Raw genomic sequence first — 21,906 nt, 5'->3', positions numbered from 1 at the left:
TTAGCTGTTTTCCTCAACAGTAGGAAAAGAAAAGGAATCCTGGCACGCTAGTGATTGTGGAAATCAAATATGGGCCTGTTCCACCTTAAAGAGCCTAGGCTTGCCTAAGTGTTTGGGTCTTGCAGAGTTTGGGCACCACCATATTTGGAGCGTGCCTACTTTGGGGCGGGAACCTCCTTGAGAGTGATTAGGTCAGCGCTGGGGGAGGTGACCTTGTTTGGTTTCTGGCACCCGACAACAGAGGTGCACTGTTTCTGCTCCCCGGTTTGTCTAATTGGCCCAGGAGCTCCACCAGCGCGAAGCTGCCCAAGAGCTCTTCACTGGCCACCCCCGCGGCCCGCAGCTCGGTAGAGGCGGGAAAGCAGCGCGCCTGCGCCGTGGGAACCGGGGCCGGAGGCGAAAAGCGGGGAGCGGAGGGGGGCCGTTGGAGCCGAGTAGCGTACAGTGCAGCGTGTGACGCGGGGACGCCGCGCGCTCCCAACGTCGCCCCGGTTTGACGCACACGGCACCAAACTGTGAGTTTCAGGGGTTATTTGGTCGGATTCGCCGGGACCCGAGTGGGTTTCGGGACTCTGGGCTGTGGCGGCGGCGGGACTGAGGGTGGCGGAAGAAGTTGGGGGACCCGGCCTTCGGCGCTTGGGCCCGGGGAGCTACGCCCTAGGCTGGGTCCCAACCATCCAAAAGGACGCATTTTGCCGCACAGGCTAAGATGGCGGCGGCGGCCGAGGAGGCGGAGTTGGTGCTATACAAGGAGCCCGGGCCCCGGGTTCGGGGAGGTGGCGGCCGCGGCGGCCGCGGGGGGCGGCGGAACCTGAGGTGAGCGGCGGCCGCCGCCGCTGGGCGGGACTCGGCGGAGGCGGTAGGGGGAGGACCTTTCCACGGCGGCGTCGGAGGACCCGGTAGCGGACACAAAGGGGCTGAGCTGGGCACTAGACTTGGGGGTTTTGTTTAGTCACATGAAGACGAGCAGCCAGTGAGCAGTAGGGGGAAGGGGCCCAGATCTGGCGGCTTGGGGAGCCTGGCGGTCGCCATTGCAATGCACTGAGTAACGGGGCGGTCCGAGAGCAGTCACCAAGCCCTCTCTTCGTGGCTGCCCCGGCTTGGCCAGAAGCGCCAGCTCTAGCGTTAACTGTACACATCCCTCCCCTAACATGGGACCAGGACCGCATAGCCCTCCCCTCCCCCTGTTCTGCAAGATCTTATGCCGCTAGGTGTCCGGGAAGTAGCAGCAAGAGGTAAATCGCTCAAAGTGTTTGGGTTGCCAGGGGCTTGGTGGGTGTCCAGCTAAAGCTTTTTGCTTCTCCAGGTCTGATTCCCTGGCCTTTGTGTCCCTGGGAGCTTAATCTCTGCCAGAGGAAAGCAGGTGTGCTCCACTTCTCCCGTGAACCTGAAGATGAGTTGTCCCAGACCCTTCTCAGTGATTGGAAACTTAGGTGGTGGAGCTAAAGGTTTCTTGTTACGAGACTTCCGCAGACGACTCTCGTGTTGGGATCCATCCATGGTTTAGCAACATTAGTGGAAAACTTTTCTTGAACTGTTTTAAGTAATACTGACGTAAATTTAGTTGTTATAGAACTTTTATGTTTAGACTTCAAATTTTGTGTGGTCATTGAGAAGTACTCAACAAGGGATAAATTCAACTGGGGGCCTGAATGATGGTCCTGTTTTGTATACAAATTAAATAATTTCAACAGAAATACCAAAACACCATCATCTATTCTGGCCAGTCCTGACTAATGCCAGGCTTGTTGCATCCGGATGATAGATTAAATTTGCTTTACTAGTACATTGCCTCTCTGCAGTAGTTTGGTTATATTTTTTGGTCCTGCAAGAAGTAAAGCATTTCAAAAATAGACAACTCAAGTTGCTCAAAGCGAGGAAACCGGCTGTTTGCCTTCAGTGTCATGTGTAAGTATCCAGGGAACTTGATGGCAGCAATATTGCATTGGTAGGTTTGGAAAGAAAAAAATAGTTTTTATGAAAAAGTTATAATTTAGACATTTTAATAGGTGTAACATGAAGTTTTGACTAATATTAATGCCATGGTATATATCTATTGCTGTTAAAATTATGGCAGTGTAAATGTTAGAATTTCTAACAAAGTTATACTGCGCTTAATGGCTGCATTATACTTTGTATATTGGTATTAACTAATTTTTGAAGTACAAAATTTGGAAACAACTCATGTTTTGACCATGTCACATTAACAAAATTATTCAAGTGACTGAAAGAATACTTAAACACGTTTCGATCACTAACTTTAGATCTCTGTTCAAATTTCAAGTTGAACTTTTCAACTTTATTTAAAATTTTCCTTTTCCTTTTATTTTCCCTCCAGATTTCCCTGCTTTTAGCTTTTCTCCTAACAGAGAACAGTCTTCTTGTATTAACAAATAGGCAATATTAGCATTAGCAAAATGTATTACTGAATTACACAGTTTTAGAGTGGAAGGAATCTCGAACAACTAGTCTTACTCTCTTATGCTATATTGAAGGTCAGAGATGATTAAGTTAGTGGCATAATGGAAAATTCTCAACTTCTACCCCATTGCTGTTTTCATTGGTTATGTTGCTGGCATGAGAAGGTGACTCTGTAACTAATAATGGTTAAAAAGTAAAACAAGGAAGTGTGTTTGAGAATACTTGTTAATTAGGTGCTGTTTATTAGAACTGACAAGTTAAAAGACATTTAACATGATATGATAACTTAGTTTTTAAAATACTTCCAGTGAAACAAATTCAGATAAAAAATAACACATTTCAGAGCAATGTTGCTTTTGAATTTGGGGGTTTTCAAAAAGCAATCTTTTTATTAAAACTTTTATTTATTTTAAGTGTGTTTTTCCAGGACCCATCAGCTCCAAGTCAAGTAGTAGTTTCAATCTAGTTGTGGAGGGCGCAGCTCACAGTGGCCCATGCGGGGATCGAACCTGTGGCAACCTTGTTGTTAAGAGCACCGTGCTCTAACCAACTGAGCTAACCGGCCGCCCCTCAAAACCCAATCTTGATTTAAAAAAAAGAAAAAAAAAAAGGTAGCTTGATAAACTTCTTGGAAAGTTTGAAATAACTGCCATTATTACCAGTTATTACATAAGAAATGAGATGCTGAAAACAATGGTGCTAGTGCCTTTCATTTTGTAACTGTATTTTAGTTGGGTAAGTTAACATGCCTTTTAATACTGGTTCTAGTTAGAAACAACGTAAGACTACTGCTACTGAGTAGTAGTTCTGTAAAATCTATTAGGAAATTCTTTCAACAAGTAGTAAAATCATTTATAGTGGAACGCCATAGTTATCTTGAACTTTTTTGGATATCAAATTTAACAAAAATGGTTAAGTTGTATGGAGGTTTTAAAGCTTTTATTTAAGGTGCATTTAAATTATTGCCTTTTCTAAGAAAGTTGGTAAGTTATTTTTAAATTTTCAACACTATATGAGTGGATTTAATTACACGCTAGTCTTGTGATAATTAGAATTACTCCCAGAATATTTACAATTATAAAGTGAATCTGTCATTTGCAAACCTTAAAAATTTTGCAGGTTTAATTTGTCATTCAAGTTATAAGGGGGAGAGTTTTGGTTGTGGTTGAATTGACATTGTTTTGGATAGCAGGAGGAGAAAAGAAAGACTGAAGGACAGTCACTAGAAGTGATTGGGATATCTGCACTTGAGAGAAATTGGTTGTCAGAAAAGATCAGATTCACCTTTCTCTCATCCCAAACACAGTTAGAGTTTTGAGTTACTTATTTAGACTCTTTCTCAGGTTGTGATTCCAAAGGAAAAGAGTGGACCTGATTCTTGTAGGAATGTTTTTCTCGTGACTGCTTGCTTTGCAGGCAGATCTTAAGGCAGCTGTAGTTTGCACTGAATGCAGAAATTGGTATGTTGAATTACTCAGTCCTAATTTTATAGAACATTAATTTTAGGAGTCCTTTTAAAAAAAGTGTTCTTAATTTTTAAAAACATCGATTGCCCTATAAAATAAAAAAAACCCATGAGAATAAAAGATGGCTACTGTAATATTTTGAATAAATATTCAAATGAGCTTTTTTTTTTACATTTATTTATTAATCCCTCTGGTATAGAGAATGTTTGTTTTGTAAATATTAAACAAACTTAATGAGATGTAGCACTGATTGAAGCAATTCTAGAAGTAGTGTCTTTTACTTTAGGTTTATTAGAGGGAAATAGCTGCTTTTAATAGTGTAAGCCATTTACACCACTGAATTTTGAGAGAATTGAGAATAATCAAACAAATTCTAGCACTAGCTCACCCTGCTGGTTGGCTAAAGTATCTCTCTTCTTTCCCCTCTTAAAAAAAAACAACAAACAAAAACATAAAGATCACTTGAGACCTAGATGATAAAACACCAAATTCAATTCATAGTCTCTCTTCAGGGAGGTGGAGTCTCTATGAAAAAGGTTTTCTCATCTCATCTCTAGGGCCTCAGTTGCTCTCCTGTTAAATTTAATTTTTTCTTAGATCTGCCAAAGTTGAACGATGGAGTTACTATTCTCTTTGAATTTACTGGGAACTCTTAATGTGATTATGGGGAGTTGGTATGTTTTTGTTCTTTTAAATTGAAGACATCCTTTGACAATTGAGAGATTTTAGCAAGAAAAACAAGTTTTGTGAGATAACTTCCCAGGAGGAGAAAAGCAGAGGATTTCAAAAGGGAGAGAAGGAGGATAATGTCAGGGCAGAAGCAGCAGCAGTGCACACTTCTCTTGAATGGGGAAAGGTGAGACTGGATTATGGTTAGTGTTTCTAAGAGATTTCCTTTACACTCTCCCTCTACTTACTAATCATTGTTCTACTGCATCTACAAGCTGTAGCCTTCCCATTCATTTGGGATTCTGGGAACTGTGATCTTGTGAATAACTTTGTGAAAAGTATAGATCTGATTTGTTCCTTGAAATTTAAGGAACAAATTAGTTAGTCTAGATTGTAGTGCAATTGAAGTTGGTTAGTGATAAATAAAAATTTTAGGTTATTAAGTGTTTTACTGTGTGTGTCATTCATTGACGTTGCAAATACAGCTTTTAAGACTTTGTTCAAAATCCAGAAACGTAAATGTTATGAGCCAAACTTATTATTTAAAACAAAACAAAACTAATGTTAGGATTAATTTATAGTTTACAAAACACATTTACCTATATTTTATCAATTATTGATCAAATTTTTTAAAAGATTAACATTTTTATCCTTCCATGGTGTTTATCCTTTTATTCAAAAGCATATCTTTTTCATCAGTTTCTTGAGGAAGATGTTAAATATAACTAGTACTTTCAAAAAACCATTTATTGGGGCGGGAGTGATTCCCAGTTGTTGAATGGTTTGTGAAAGTAGATAAAAACCTTGTCAAAGTTGGGATAATTGCCTGTTGCTCACTATCGACTTACTGAATATTATGTACACACACAAACATATGTAAGTTTATATATACACAGAAAATCATAGTTGCATTTCTAATTATGTACATGTAAATAAAGAGGCAGGATGAGATAAGATTTGAAAGTGTAAGCCTTGAAGTACAACTGGTGAGGTTAAAATCTAGCTGTGTGAGCAGTAGGTAAGTGGATTTAACAATAATACTGTATTACTAGCTTTCTGATATACAGCAAATGCTGAGTAAATGTTATCTTTTATAATAGTAATTGCCATTGTTTAATTATTTTTTGAAATTTTCACATGTGATTTGGATTAGTGTACTTTTGTCAGTGTTTCATTTTTAGATCCCTATCTACAAAGGGAATGCTGTTATAAAGGAAGTCAGAGGTAGGCATCACACTGTGCCTCATACAGTTTTAACATTTTAACAGTTCAGTATTTCAGGAACACATTTCCCTTTTATGACTGTCAGCTGATGAATAAATGCACTTGGGAATGGGTACATTTTAGTTAGGTTATTTCTCAGTCAGTGTATTGATACATATTTTTTTTTTTTTGGTTACAGCTTCCTGAATTTCTTCCCTCTAAATTTTTGATCATGAGGATGGTGGTGACCATTAGCAGAGAGAAGAGGGTGTGTGACTATGTGTATTTGTATGTAATGTACATGTAAACCCCAGATGAGAGTGAGGAGTGACTTCAACAGTAGCTAGATTTTGGAGAGGCATGTTATCTTTTCGTTGCTTGATTTTTCTCAGACAGCATTTCCTTTTACCATTTTCCACACCACACTTTGTTTTGTATATGTCTGTGCTGGTATGGCCTTAAACTTACTTCTCCCTTTAATTTTTCTTCTGTTTACCTCCCTACCACCAACACAAATTTTAAGTTAAAAAAAAAATATAAAAGGCAGCTAGTAAAAGTAATTTTAAGTTCACTTGAGGGGTGTGAGTGTGAATTACTAGAAGTTTAATTGTGCTTAAAAAATACTTTCAGCAGTTTGAAAAATAAAGGGGGGAATTCACCCATAATCTTAATCACCATTTTATATATATATATATATATATATATAATCATTAGTGTTAAAGGAAAGGGAGATAAAACTGATACTTTTTTTTAATACTGTGATGTGTATATTTCCATTTTACATGCAAGGGAACAGACTCGGGTCAGAAAGTTAGTAAATAATAGAGCAGCCAAGTTTGAATCTAGGCCTATCTTGATTCTACAGATGAGACTTTCTATTCTGCCTTCCTGTCCTTTCTATGTATTTGTCCTTTAACCTAATTATATAATTTGTAAGTTTTATCTCCTACTTATAAAACTTAACATTGTAAGCGCATTTTTTTTGCCTACCCTTATTTCAAATGGTATCTTATTGCCCACATTGTTTATTCATACCACCATATAAAGGCTCTTTGTCTGGGCTGTTGGACATTGGTACAATGATATTGGTCAAAATGGAAGCTGCCTTTTTCTTTACGGAGTGACTAAGAAGAAAAATAGCTTAATCAGAAATAATATATCTGGGATTAGAAATGCTGCTGGTTTAATAATAACTATCCTTTCTGGGGAGACATTTAACTCAAAATTGGCTATATGTAAAATGTAGATGACATTTTCAATTTATAGCTGTATGAGAACTGAACTTAAATTTTTATACTTTTCAATGCTTTAAGCTTCTTTGTTAAACTTTTTAAAAAGGATATTAAAAATAGGCACTTAATAGTTTAGTTACTATTAATAATTCCTAATGTAATAATCCTTTATGGCGGGGAAAAAACTTAATATTGAATTTTTACACTCATTTTTACAGTCATATAAAAGATAGTTTGTGGGGCATTTATAAATAGATTGTATTAGGTTAGCATTACCCAATAGAGGTATGCTAAATGACAAATGTGATTTAAAATTTTCTATAGCCATGTTAAAAAATAAAAAGAAATAGGTAAAATTAATTCTATTAATGCATTTTATTTAACTCAGTATATCCAAAACATAATATGTAAACATGATTGAGATATTTTGCACTTTTTTTTCACACCAAGTCTTCAGCATCCAGTGTGTGTGTATTGTACTTGAGGCACATCTCAGTTCAGACTAGCTGGCTTCAAGTGCTCAATAGCCACATATACTATATTCAGCAGTACAGATACAGATAGTAAGTTCTGTACAAGTATGAAGAAAGGATAAAGTAGAAATTGAACCGAGCCTTAAAGGATAGCTGAGAAAAGAGTGTTATGGCGAAGAACATTCCTGCAAAGTGATGGGAATTAAAATGGGAGCTATAACTTGAAACCAGATAACAGACTGGCTTGAATCCAGTTTAGGGAATTTGGTTTCTATGGTGTGTGTGTGTGTGTGTGTGTGTGTGTGTGTGTGTGTGAGAGTGAGATATTCTATGTCGGAAGGTGCCTAATCCATGTATACGAGCATTTGAATGAATATTGAATTAATATTTAAGTGAATTAATATGAGGCAAAATAAGAAAAATTCTGGAAGAATACTAAAAAACTTTGTGAATCTTCTAAAAAGAAAGAGTTGCATTTAGGGAATATTCGTGTTCTATGATTAGCTATATGATGGAGATGATCAAAAATGAGAGATTTTTGGGTTTGACCATTGATGACTTTTTAAAATGTTTTACTTAGATATAACTTACAGAAAAGTGCTCATATGATGAGTACAACTCAAAGAAATTTTACATATAAATATACCCAGGTAACTTCTCCCCCAATCAAGATATATAACGTTTTCTGCACTGAAAAAGGTACCTTATGTCCCCTCTTATTAATTCCCCCTTACCAGAATTACCACTATTCTGTCCTCTTATCACCATAAGTAAGTATGGCTTGTTTTTGAACTTGCTTATGGCATATTTGTCTTCCTTTCTAAGGGTAGTGAGAATTGATTCTAACACGTTTTCTATTCTTGTTTGGCATTGTGTGAATTTGGAGGTTTTTTTCCAGTGTGGTTTATATCACTATCAGAGAGATGTTTCATAGTTTCATTAATAGTAAATAGTAAAGAGGTTAGCTTTATCATTAGAAAATTTGTTTAGAATGTAGAAATTTGAATTGCTTCTACAGATAACATTAATTGTCTGGCTTGCTTTCATTCTAGTATTCTCTAGGCATATAGCCAAGAAGTAGGTAGAGGTCTTGGATTGCCTCCTTATATAGATGCCTTTTGGAACCTCTTTAATAGTAGCTTCTCGGCATTATGTAAGTTAACTTTCAGGCATTTCAGGTTACTTAATAAGGTATTTGAGTATTTCTGGTTGTGATTGTAAGGGTAGGAATAAATTGGTGTACTTATGGTTACAGGTAAGTATTCACTCTCAACCAGAAAGATTTTGACATTTATGAGTAAGGAACTAGAATGTTACCTTCTGGACAGTTGCACAAAAGTTTGAATGATTAAACATCCAAGAAGGGCACTTTATACACTGACAAATGAAATGGAATTACTGATCATGATTTTTACTTCTGGTGCTTGAATCAGTTTTATTTTTCAAATGAAATTAATGGTTACAGCATTGTTTTCCATAAATATTGAGCAGCAGAAGCCTTGTGGTAGTGTGATAATTAGTGCTTTTGGGATAAGGATTTTTTTTGAAATATGTATTATAATAAAGTTGTAAAAAGTATATAACAATGAAAATATGTATCTTCACGTTCTAGTATGCCTAGTTTTGAGGAAAGATGTTTTATAAATTGTGCAGAAATGGACATGAAAATACTTTATCATTGTTTGGATTATGAATGCTTTTGAGCTTAAGAATGAAAATATATAAAGAAGTGGTGAAGTTTTATTTTTTTGAATATGTAATAAGTTTGTTTAATATATACTTTTGCTCCAAGAATTTTAATAGTTATCTTGAAGAAATAAAACCTCATCTGTCAACTTTTCTTATATAGGTTTTGTATTTGTCAACTATAGAACGTTAAAAGCAAAATTGGTTAGACATTGAAAAAGTATGTTATCTACACAATATTAAGACTTTATATAATAACCTTTTTGGGCTAGATTTCAAAAACCAATTAGAATGTTATTGATTAACAGCCTAAGAGCTGACTTCAATGTGTAAAAAATACACTTACGGGGAAGGTTTGTTTTCACAAAAAAATGAATGTTACATTTGAATTTAGTTTGGGAGATTTGATTTTTTTGTATTCAGAGAAACCTTGTTTTATGTGTTTATATTTTATCTGATCTTCGCTTGTCTTAATTGAGTTAGTTATTACACAAAATTCACTTAGTACCTCACAAGGGGTAAGAATGCAGATATGCACAGCAAATGATATGGTTACTGCTCCAAAGATCTCATGGATCTAAGACAGATCTAAGACACTACTGAAGAACACTCAATAATGAAACATTTGAATTGAAACTGAGCTGACATAATATGAATGGCATATAGTAAGGCTGGATTAATTAATAAAGCTTCTTGGCAGAAAATTTTTATTTAGATTTTGAAAAAGTGATGTATATAGATTGGTGCAGAGGGAAGGCAATATTAGCTAGGGGGGAAAGCATGTTAAACACAGAGATGGGAATTGTGGAGTGCAAGCTTTTTCCTTGCTCTAAGTATATTCGACTTTAAGTGAATTTAATGAAAAAATAAAGTTGGTAAGATTAGGTCCTGAGTTGAAGGAACCTAAAGAAATTTGAATTAGACACTAGAAAATAAGGAGTACTGAAGACCATTGAACAGAAATACATAAAGAAAAATGAGAAAGATTAGCAACCAGAAACAACATGATTGGAGAAGAGATTGAAGTGAGAAAGGCCAGTTAGAGGTTATTATTGCAGGGGTGGGTCGAGGATATACAACGGAGCCAAAAAAATGTATATATGTTTTAAGAAAGGAAAAACCTGTGTTAAAATTGTGATACTTAATATATACCAGTAACAAACGATGAATACAAGTCGTGTATACATGTTTTTGGCACCCCGCTATACCAGAGTAAGGGGGCGGGGGCGGTGGTAGTTTTAAAATAAAGTGAAATACTTCCTCCTAAGTTTGTAGTACAAAGTTAAAATAAGAATGGAACAATTTCTTTTTCATCTTCCGGTATTAAAAATAAATTTACCTGGACACAGTTTGCAAGTACATTATTAACACTAATTGAGGTCCATCTGCCTTATTCTATAAAAAAACTGATGAGCTTTTTAAAAAGTTTCATTTGAAAACTTACAACCCAAGAAAGTTATGCTATAGTGGTATTTTCTGAATAGCTGGTACTGTGAACTAAAAAAAAAAAAAAAATTGAGATGAAGGGTAAGAGGAACTTGTAATTGCAATGCCGTATTTTGAGTTATAATAGTACATTTTAGCCATGGTTTAAGAGACATTCTAATTGGTATAAGAGTTCGTGGGAAAACAAGAGATAATAAAAATTAACAATCTGGACTACCAATGTTTAAAATTTATTTTAAAATAGATACTTGTTTTAAAATTTAGGAACAGTTGAAAACACACTGCTTTTATGGGGGGGGGAATCCCTAATATATAGTTCCTTTTGGGCAGTAGTAGTTTTTGATATTTATGATGTAAGGTACTTGTTTTTAACAGGAGTTTTTAAGAGTTCTTGAATGTATACTAGTATGTCTTATAATGAGTAAGGTAGTTATTAAAATAGAATTAGGAAAATTTGAAAAAGTTATAGAACATAATTTAAAGACTCGTTTCTGCCTTGTTTAAAGTTAGTAAATAGGAAGAATTTGGGAGTTAATAGAATCTTAGAGTTTTAAGATAGAAGGGTAGTCTTATGACAAATTTACATTTTAACGATTCTCACTGTAATAGGTTTAACTTTAGTTAGTAAAGAAGTTAGTGAGATTTTTGGCAACATGGTAAAATAATGAGTTACATTGGACTCCATCCATATTACCTGTTGAAGCATATCAGCTAAAGCAAAAGAGAATAGATTGTCCTCTAATATCACTGGGAAAATAGATTTCATCCACACCTCTGAAATGAAATTTCTGTATAGATAGTATGGATTTCTGTATAGATGGAAAGGGGGTTTCTGTATAGGTAGTATGGATGAAAAGGGATGATAGCAGAACTATTTACTGTTCCCTGATTATCCTATAAACTAGTGGTATGGTAGTAGGAAGCTTGTCTGGAAAATCCTGCCCTGAACTTCTTTCTTAAGTAGTTCCCTGTTTATACCTAGTTGTTTTGCAGACTTCTTGGAAATAAACCCCTCCCCACCTGTGTATGCTGCCTTGGGTCTCTGCAAGCTGAAAAGCCATTAAAAAAATCACGACATGCATGAGGAGAGGGAGCAGTTTGAAAGGGATGGGGACTAGGAAACCAAACTGACTATTTCATATACATTGATGCTGCTGAAACAGCTCATACAGTCATGCAAAAAAAGAGGTGGAGAAGATAGAGATAAATTTCAGTGGCTGTGGTGTAACCAAAAATGTTGCGCTATGTCAGTGAATGTCTTAATGGTAGCAGTGCCATAAACAGTAATACACTCCTGGTTCATCATATTTTCCAAGCCCCATTCACCGACTTTCCTGTCAAGTTTGATTACCTAATACTTTTCCATCAGCTTTTTCTTAATTTAACTGGAATCGATTGCCTCCCATCCCCTTTCCAAATTGGATTAAAAATTCTTATGTGGTTTTATGAGTTTTATCTAAGTCAAAATGCCACAAACGTTGAAAATAAAAGAATGTCAAAAATAATACTATTAAGTTTCATCGACATTAAGCAAAGGATAAAGCTTTTCTAGGCCAAAACTTTTGAGTGAAAAATAATTTTTTAAATTAATAATTAGTACTACTAAACAGTATCCCGCTTGAACTTTTGTGTGATAAACTAATAGCACTGAAACATAGGAAATAGAGTTTTTTTCTTTTTTTCGAGAAATTGATAACACCTGTCATTTTAGGAGACTATAATTCACCTCTCAGAATTTAATCAAGCAAACAAAAATTAAGTCTGTAAAGATTTGAATAGCAATATGCTTTATTTAATAGATGTATGTCAAACTTTGTTTTCAATAGAGAATACACATTTCTTTTAAATTCCTGTGAATTTTTTGAAATTGTGCTTTAGGATTCTTAAAGGATTTGAAATTTTAAATAAGAGAAATCGTATAGAGCAGTATTTTTTTGTCTACACTATAGTAAAACTAGTTAAGCCAAAGTGGTTGTAACTACTTGGACGATTAAAACTCTGTTCTATTGGAACTCGAGCTTAAATTTCATACTACAGTAGTACCTCAGTTTTTGAACGTAATCCATTCCGAAGACCATTCGAGTTCTGAAACGTTCGAAAACAGCCGACAAGTAGGCTTCGGAATCTTGCACTCAGCAGAAGCTGTGTGACATGTTTGATTTCCAAGGCGTATTCAAAAACCGAAGCATTTACTTCCAGGTTTACGGCGTTCGTAAACCGAAATGTTCATCAGTAGAGACGTTCGCAAACCGAGGTACTACTGTATTCAGAAATGAACAACAGTAAGGACGTAACACATCAAAAGTGATGAAATGAATATTCATTTAAATATGGTAGATTAAGTCACCATTTATTTGCTATCAAATCTCTACCAAAATAAATGATGGTTTAAAAAAAAAGGCATAGGGTGTCTAGGACAAAGAAAACTGGAAAGTTGATAACAAGTAAAATTTTAGAAGCTGGAAAGCAACAAGTGGTAACATTGTAGATCTGAGAAAACTGAATTTTCCCCTATTAGTGGGGAAGGCCTAGAATTGGTGATAAGTAGTAGCGGTGGGATGCTTCAGAAATTGGGGGCTGCAGGTACCTTGAAAGAATTCTGTAACAAGCAAGCAACGCATAGTGCCAGGAATGGGTCTGGGGTCTCTTCAAGTTTCTTCTCTGATATTCAAAGGGAGTATGTCTGTTCTTGGGAACACGAGGCACAGCTCAAGTTAAGGGTGTCAGCCTCTTTTCCCCTCCTAGTGCTGAGAATACTGGATATCAGGCTTCTAATCTCAGAATATAAAATTGGAAAATTCATTCTGTTATAGCAAACTGATCATCAGGAAAAAAGATCAAATAATAACAGATTGGGGTCCACCAGGGAAATGGCCCAGACTGTGACTCCTATTAACAAAAATTCTTGGCAACTTTTAAGTGTTTCATTTTAAAACGTGAGATTGAGGCTCATTGAACATTTGAGGATAGAGGATAACCCCTATATGAAAGAGAACAAGGAAATACTTAGGTTGGTGTAAAAGTAATTGCGGTTCAAAAGGTTAAAAAAAAAAATTGCAAAAACCGTAATTACTTTTGCACCAATCTAATAAAACAGTTCAAGAAGATAAAAAAGTTACAGGTATCTTCGGAAGTAAAGGGGTAGTTATATCTTTGAAACAAGAAAGGATGCTATAAAAAAAAATAACGGTCCTCAGAAAACAGCCCTTAGGCATTTAGAATATGAAATAGGATTAGAATATAGAATACGAAATAGTAGAGTTAGAAATTTAGAATATTAAATTCTTAGTAGAAGGTTGGGAGGTAAAATTGAGAAAATCTCCCACAAAGCAGGAGAAAAAGAGATATAAAGTAGGAGAAAATAAAGTTAGGATCATACTTGGTAAGTACAATGTGTGAAAAATAAAAATTACAGAATGGGAGAAAATGGTGAAGGAAATTACTTTAAGAATAATGAAACAAAAACTTGAGTTTCCACATTAAAAGGGCTCACAGAATGCTCAGCATGTTGGTTAACAAAACAACACATCAAAGTACATTATGGTGAAATTTGAAACATCAGAAATAAAGGGAAGATCCTAAAAGCTTTCGGATATGGAGCATACAAAGGATTAGGAATCACTAACATTGGAAAGTGATCGATAATGGAATAATGTCTTTAAAACCCCGAAGGAAAGTTATTTCCAAACTAATTCTATACCTTACTGTGAAGTATGGGAGTAGGCTAAAAATTTGAAACCTAACAGGTAAGAATATTATATATCTCAGGAAGTTGCTAGAGGACATGGGTTCCATCAAAAATGATGAGGTAAATAAAAAAGATTTAGGATCCCGTACAGGAGGAGAAGTGAAGAGAGTAGGATGATGGTGAAGGGAGATCCAAGGAGAGTGCTGTTCAAACAGCCTGAAGAATAATCAGTTCAGATTGGACAGGAGGGCAAAGGGGTCTAGATGGTATAGAGATGCGCGTGTGCAGTGGGGTTTCCGTGACTATTCATAAGGGATATTTGTAGTTTTCCTATGATGTTTTTGTTTGGTTTTGGTATGAAGGTATTAATGGCCTTGTAAAATGAAGCGGTGGTCCCTCCTTTTTGGGGGGGGGTAAGGGAAGAGTTTGAGAAGGATTGGTGTCAATTCTTTAAACAGTTAAAGGTAGATTTCACTAGAGAAGCCATTCGGTCCTGGGTTTCCTTCTGGGAACTTTTTCATTGCTCCCTCAATCTCTTTGCTTGTGATAGGCATATTCAAAATTTCTGTGTTTTGATCAGTTTTAGTAGTTTATTTTTTTCTAGGAATTTTTCCATTTTATCTAAGTCATTTAATTTGTTGCCATACAGTTTCTAGTGTTCCCTTATAATCCTTTTTATTTCTTATAACATCAGTAGTAATGATCTCCTTTTCATTCCTGATTGTAATAATTTGTCTTTTTTCATGATCAGCCTTGCTGAAGGTTTGTCAATTTTCTTGGCTGTTTTCAAAGACCCAGCTTTTGGTTTCATTGATTTTTCGCTATTATTTTTAAAGTTCTGTTTTGCTTATTTCTGTTGTGGTCTTTGTTATGTCTTTCCTCTGTCTGCTTTGGGTTTAGTTTGCCCTTTTTCTGGTTTTTTAAAATAGATTTGAGGTTTTTTTTAAATGTGAGCATACATAGTTATAAATTTACCTTTAAACACTGCTTTCACTTCATCCCATAAGTTTTGGTGTATTATGTTTTTGTGTTCATCTCAACATATTTCATAATATCCCATGTGATTTTTTTTCTTTGACCTATTGGTTATTTAGGAGTTTGTTACATAATTTCCACATACTTGTTAATTTTCCAAATTTCCTTCTTACTTATTTCTAGGTTCATTCCGTTGTGTTTGGAGAACATAGTTTGTATGATTTCAGTTTTCTTAAATTTATTGAGACTTGTTTTATGTCCTAACAGATCGTCTATACAGGAGAATGTGCACTTGAGATAAGATGTATTCTGCTCTTGTTGCGTGGAGTGTTCTATAGGTGTCTGTTAAGTCAAATTTACAGTGTTCAAGTCTTCCTTGTTGGTCTTCTGTCTGGTGCTACCCATTATTGAAAGTGAGATATATAAGTCTATTTTTGTTTGTTTTGTATTTCTTTCAATTCTGTAAGGTTTGCTTCATATATATTCTTTGTTGTTAGGGGTTATATATGTTTATCATTGAATATAATTTTTGGTGGATTAACCTTTTTATTATAAAATGTTCTTTCTTGTCTCTAGTAACAACTTTTTTCTTAATGCTTATTGTGTCTGATAAGAGTATGGCCACTTGAGCTCTCTTTTGGTTATTATAGTATAAAATTATATATATCTCTTTTGGTTTGTATAGTATATATCTTTTTCCATCCCTTTACTTTGAATTTATTCAAATCTAAACTGTATCTCTTGTAGACAGCACGTAGTTGGGTTTTGTTTTTTTACCCATTCTGCCAGCCTTTTTGATTGAAATGCCCAGTTAATTTGCATTTAATGTAATTACTGATAAGGTGGGATTTATGTCTGCCCTTTTGCTGTTTGTTTTCAGTATGTCTTAAAATTTTTTCTGTTATTCTTCTTTTCCTCTACTATTGTCTTTTGTGATGCTGAATAGATTATTTTCTATTACCGTTTAAATGCCTTGTTGATTTTTGCACTGTATATTTTTTCATTTCATAATGATTGGTCTGGAAATTACAATTAGTAACTTTATTTCACTCTACTTTGGATTAATAGCAATTTAATTTCCATAATACACAAAAATTTTGCTCTCTTACATCTCCATTCTTTCCTCTTTTTTGTCCTATTCTCATGAAAATTACATTTTTTTTTTAATTGGGGAAGGGGAACAGGACTTTATTGGGGAACAGGGTGTACTTCCAGGACTTTTTTTCCCCCCCAAGTCAAGTTGTCCTTTCAAGTCTTAGTTGTGGAGGGCACAGCTCAGCTCCAGGTCCAGTTGCTGTTGTTAGTTGCAGGGAGCACAACCCACCATCCCTTGCGGGAGTCGAACCGGCAACTTTGTGGTTGAGAGGACATGCTCCAATCAACAGAGTCATCCAGGAGCTCTGGGGCAGCTCAGCTCAAGGTGCCGTGTTCAATCTTAGTTGCAGGGGGCACTGCCCACCATTCCTTGCGGGACTCCAGGAGTTGAACCGGCAACCTTGTGGTTGGGAGCCCACTGGCCCATGTGGGAATCGAGCTGGCAGCCTTCGGAGTTAGGAGCATGGAGTTCCAGCCACCTGAGCCACTGGGCTGGCCGAAAATTACACCTTTATATATATTTTAAATCGGATTAAAAAAAAGTCACAAATTAAAAAAAATATTCCTTTTTATATTTGCCTACCTAATTGCTTTTACCATGCTCTTTAATTTTTCAGGTGGATTTGAGTTACTATCTAGTGTTCTTTCATTTCAGTGTGAATACATTTCTTGTATTTCTTATACAGTAGGTCTGCTAGCAACCAGTTTTCTTATATTTGTTTATCTGTGAATGTCTTAATATCTCCTTTATTTTTGAAAAGTAGTTGTAGACTTTTGGTTGACAGTTTTATTTTTTCAGTACTTTGAATATATCTTCCCATTACTTTCTGGTCTTTATGGTTTCTGATGAGAAATTAACTGCTATTTTATTGCGGATCTCTACATGTGACAAGTTACTTATCTCTTGGTTTCTTTCAGGATTCTCTTTATTAGCAGTTTGATTATGGTGTGTCTCGGTGTGGATCTCTTTGAGTTGATCCTATTTGTAATTTCTTGAGTTATTTTGGTGTTTAGATTAATGTTTTTCACTAAACTTGGGGAAATTCTAGTCATTATTTATTCAAATATTCTTCTGCCCATCTCTTCTCTTCTGGTAATGCCATTGTGTGTATGTTGATATGCTTAATGGTGTCCCTCAAGTATTTAGATTCTGTTCCTTTTTTTTCTTTTTGTTTTTCCTTTCTGTTCTGAAAAGTAGATAATCTCAATTGACCTTTCTTCAGATTCTCTGATTCTTTCTTTTGCCTGCTCAAATCCGATGCTGAAACCTTCTAGTGAATTTTTCATTTTAGTTATTGTATTTTTCAACTCCAGAGTTTTTATTTTGTTCTTTTTTTCTTTTTTTTACTTTGTCTTTATTGATATTTTCTGTTTGTGACACGTCCATATCATACTTTCCTTTAGTTTTTTAGAAATGGATTTCCTTTAATTCTTTGAGCGTGTTTAAAATAGCTGATTGAAATTTTGTCTAGTGAGTTCAATGTGTGGGTTTCCTCAGGGGCGTTTTCTGTTGACAGCTCTGTGTGTGTGTATGTGTGTGTGTACATGCACACACACATGTATGAGTCATACTTGTTTTTTTTAAATATTTTGTCATATTTTGTTGAAAAACGTACATTTAAAATAATGTGGCAGCTCTGATAAACAGGTATTCTCCCCTTCCCACTATTTGTTGTTGTGTTTGTTCAGAGGTTTTTCTGAACTAATTTTATAAAATCTGTGTTGTTTTTATCATGTGTGTCCCCTGCAGTCTCTCTGCTTAATTAGCTTGGTGGTCAGCTAATGATTGGGCAGAGGTTTCCTTAAATGCTTGGGACCATTAAGACATTGGGACCAGTCTTATTGAGAGCTTCTGTGTGTGTTCCGACATGGCAGCACTGAGCCAGGAAGTTTGTAACTTTGCCATACCCTTCACTTCCGGCTGGTGCAGAGCTTCCAGGTTAGCCAGAGGTAAGTGCTTAGGGCCTGCTCAGGCCTTTTCCTGAGCATGTGCACAGCCATGGCCATGTGCCCTTTGCATGCATGTGGCCGTCTAGACTCTCAGGAATATATTTGAACTTCTCTGAGCCCCCAGTTTTTCTTTTTTAATTTCTTTGGTTAGCCTGTTGCTTGTCTCAGCTCTTATCCACTGCCTCAGCTACCATTTGAAACAATTGCCTCTGATTGTTTTTGACAAATACCTTTGGAGAAAAGACTGTTTTTTGCACTGTCTGAGCTCTGAGTCAGGTCAAATTAAGATAGCTTTGGGAGTGAGGTCTTCTAGGAAACTACTAGATATGTCGAATAATGACAGTCCTCTGGGAATGGGATAGTGAAAATGCTCCCACCCTCTTCTGCCCCCATCAGGTAGCTACCAGGCTGGTGGTTTTCCCTAGACTTGTGGAATATTGGCTTTCAAAACTATGGTTCTTGGGTGTGTGGATGGGATTAGGGCAAAATAAAATGTCACAGAATTTATTGGTCTTATGATTTAGCCATTTTTCTTGAATAAGTTCTCCCAAGATTGCTGCAAGCCTTTGGTTAATGTCTAGAGTTTTGAAAATATTGACTCTATTTTGCCAGTATTCTTGTTGATTTTATGGAGGAGATTTTGAATGTCCTTATTTTGATGTTTTTTGCTGATGTCTTACTTTTGAGTTTTGAGAGCTTTTAGATTTTAGATATGAGTCTGTTGTTTGAAAACATTTTCTTCAAATCTGACACTTAAAAAAATCCTCTTAACAGGTCTTTCATAGAGTAACATATTTTCATTTATGAAGTGTAATTTATTAAGTTTTTCCTGTTATGTACCGTGCTTTTAGTGTTGATTCAAAGAATTTTTTCTAGTTCTAGATTCTGATGATTGTTCTTGATTACAAGATTAATAATTTTTCATTTCACACTTAAGCCTATAGCCTGTTTTGAACTAATATAGGTATAATGTGTGAGATTCAGTCGGTATGTTTTTTTCCCCTCTATGTCCAGTTGCTCCTACACCAGTTGTTGAAAAGACTTTTTTCCTCCATTGAATTGCTTTTGCATTTTTAGAAAATCAGCTAGCTATCCTCATGTGGAGTTATAGTATAATTTGGGAAAATTACAGGAGGGACATTAAAAGAGTTAAGTTATTTTCTTATGTAGGAGGCAATCAGATCCAAAATGAACAATCAATATACCAGTATGACAGTACTGTTAGAAATGGGGTGGGGTGGGAGGATTAGGAAAAGGGTGGTGGGTAGTGCTGTTTTTCATAACAAGCTTTATTTGATTTTAAAATATGCATTTGTATAACTTTAATTAAAAACAAAATACTGTAATGCCAATGCATTATTTAGGGGAAAATTCAAAGCCTTAAATATGTTTATTTTTAGTTTTGAAAAGTTTTTTTTTGTGTGTTAAGATTTTATTGGGGAAGGGGAACAGGACTTTATTGGGGAACAGTGCTTCCAGGCCTTTTTTCCAAGTCAAGTTGTTGTCCTTTCAGTCTTAGTTGTGGAGGGCGCAGCTCAGCTCCAGGTCCAGTTGCCGTTGCTAGTTGCAGGGGGCGCAGCCCAGCATCCCTTGCGGGAGTCGAACCGGCAACCTTGTGGTTGGGAGGACGCTCTCCAACCAACTGAGCCATCCGGGAGGCAGCTCAGCTCAAGGTGCCGTGTTCAATCTTAGTTGCAGGGGGCCCTGCCCACCATCCCTTGCGGGACTCGAGGAATTGAACTGGCAACCTTGTAGTTGAGAGCCCACTGGCCCCTGTGGGAATCGAACCGGCAGCCTTCGGAGTTAGGAGCACGGAGCTCCAACCGCCTGAGCCACCGGGCCGGCCCAGTTTTGAAAAGTTTTTACTGTGGAAATGATACTCAGAATAATGTATGGAAAAAATATACAATTTAAGTATTCAAAAGTGTATACCTGTTTAATCACCCACAATCAAGAATTAAAACACTGCCATATCCTCTACTCTGGTCCCTACAATCACACGTCTCCGTCTTTCCTTAGGAGACTACCAGCCTACCTTTTATGGTAGTCCTTTTTTTGCTTTATGTTTTTATGAGTTAAAACTACAGTTTTTCCCCCCCCCCCTTTCTTCTGCCTCCCCTCCCCACTCAGGTTCAAGCTGTTGTTTCTCACCTCAGTCTAGTTGTGGAGGACACAGCTCCCTGGCCCATGCGGGTATTAGGAGCTTTGCGCTCCCCCCAGCTGAGGCAGTCGGTCGCCAGTCGTCTGTCAGCCACTCACGGCAGCTCTCGCAGGCTGCTGGCCTCTTACAATGGCTGCCGGCCACTCATGGTGGCCCATGGCAGCACACAGCAGCTCACGATGGTTGCTTACCACACAAGCTGGCCGCTGGCCACTCATTGTGGCACACGGTAGCCGGCGGCAGGACACAGCAGCCCAACGCTGCGCACGCCAACCTCCGGTACTCACAGCAGCCCAGCTCCAGGGAGAGCTGTTGTTCCAATCCTAGCTGAGAGGGCGCAGCTCACTGGCCCATGTGAGAATTGGACCTGCGAGCTGGTGTTAGGAGCGTGGCACTCCAACCACCTGAGCCACCAGGCCAGCCCCTAAAAATACATTTTTGAACTATATATATATTTTTCCTGTTAGGAGGTTTATATAAATGGATCCTTCTTTTGTGAGATTCATCTCTGTGTTTGCATACGTATAACTGTAGTTCACTAATCATTGCTGTACAGTATATTATTTGAATATTCCACTATTTATTAATTTTCGTATTGATGGAAATTTGGGTTGTTAACAATTTTAGGCTTTTGTGAATAATGTTGTTATGCATTTTCTTGTACCTGTCTCCAAGTGCACACATGCACACGTTTATATTTAGTAAATACCTAGGAGTTTTAATAGCTTGGGTTTAGAGTGTATGTTAGATCTCAGAAGACATTTAAAAACGTTTTTTCCAAATTGTAATAATTTATAGTCTCATCAACAAAGTTCCTTTTTCACTTTATCTTCATCACTTTATATTGTTAATCTTTAATTTTAGCCATTCTAGAGGGTGTGTAGTGGTATCTCCGTGATTTTATTTTCCATTTCCCTGATCCAAATGTGATTGCACCTTTTGTTTATTGGCCAGATTTTGTAAATATTTTGTGTGTATTTGAAAAGTGTGTATTCTGCAGTTTTTTGGGTGCAGTATTTATATGTGTTAAGTCAGTTTTGTTAATCATGTTGTTCAAAACTTCTACATGCTCACCAATTTAATTTCTGCACTTTGGTTCAATTAGATTTGTTAAAATTTTCTACTGCTGTTATGGATTTGTCTTTCTTGTGTGGCTATTTTTGTTTCATATGTTAGAATCCGTGTTATTGAGGCACACAAATTTAGAGTTGCTTTATGTTTCTGATGAGTTGATTCTCTTATCATTGTTTTTCATTATCTTTAGCAATGTTTTTTGCTTTGAAGCCTACCTTGATTGATAATAACATAGCTATACCGGCCACCTTATAGCTAGTGTTTGTGTGGTTCATTTTTTCCCCAAAACTTTTATTTTAAAATTTTCCGTTCCTTTATGTTTTGGAACTGTTGTGTATACACCATATTGTTTTACTTTTAGTGCCAT

General features: G+C 36.4%; 1 protein-coding gene across 13 annotated transcripts in view; it reads left to right on the top strand.

The window, feature by feature from the left end:
* The first annotated feature begins 230 nt into the window (after nucleotides 1-230).
* ZNF644 (zinc finger protein 644) overlaps nucleotides 231-21,906 on the top strand; it is a 103,360-nt gene continuing 81,684 nt past the window's right edge. For 4 of the 13 annotated variants that reach the window (XM_033114249.1, XM_033114248.1, XM_033114245.1 and 1 more), the window contains exon 1: nucleotides 231-515. The gene's annotated coding sequence lies outside the window, so the exon portion shown is untranslated. Of the gene's footprint in view, nucleotides 516-590; nucleotides 817-973; nucleotides 1,236-1,306; nucleotides 1,909-5,958; nucleotides 6,028-21,906 lie in introns of those variants that run through there. The other 9 variants (XM_033114244.1, XM_033114250.1, XM_033114238.1 and 6 more) reach the window with 7 other exon arrangements.

Source organism: Rhinolophus ferrumequinum, chromosome 9 (genome assembly GCF_004115265.2).
Source record: "Rhinolophus ferrumequinum isolate MPI-CBG mRhiFer1 chromosome 9, mRhiFer1_v1.p, whole genome shotgun sequence".
In the NCBI taxonomy this organism is placed as follows: Eukaryota; Metazoa; Chordata; class Mammalia; order Chiroptera; family Rhinolophidae; genus Rhinolophus; species Rhinolophus ferrumequinum.
This window is presented reverse-complemented; position numbering and strand designations above follow the sequence as displayed.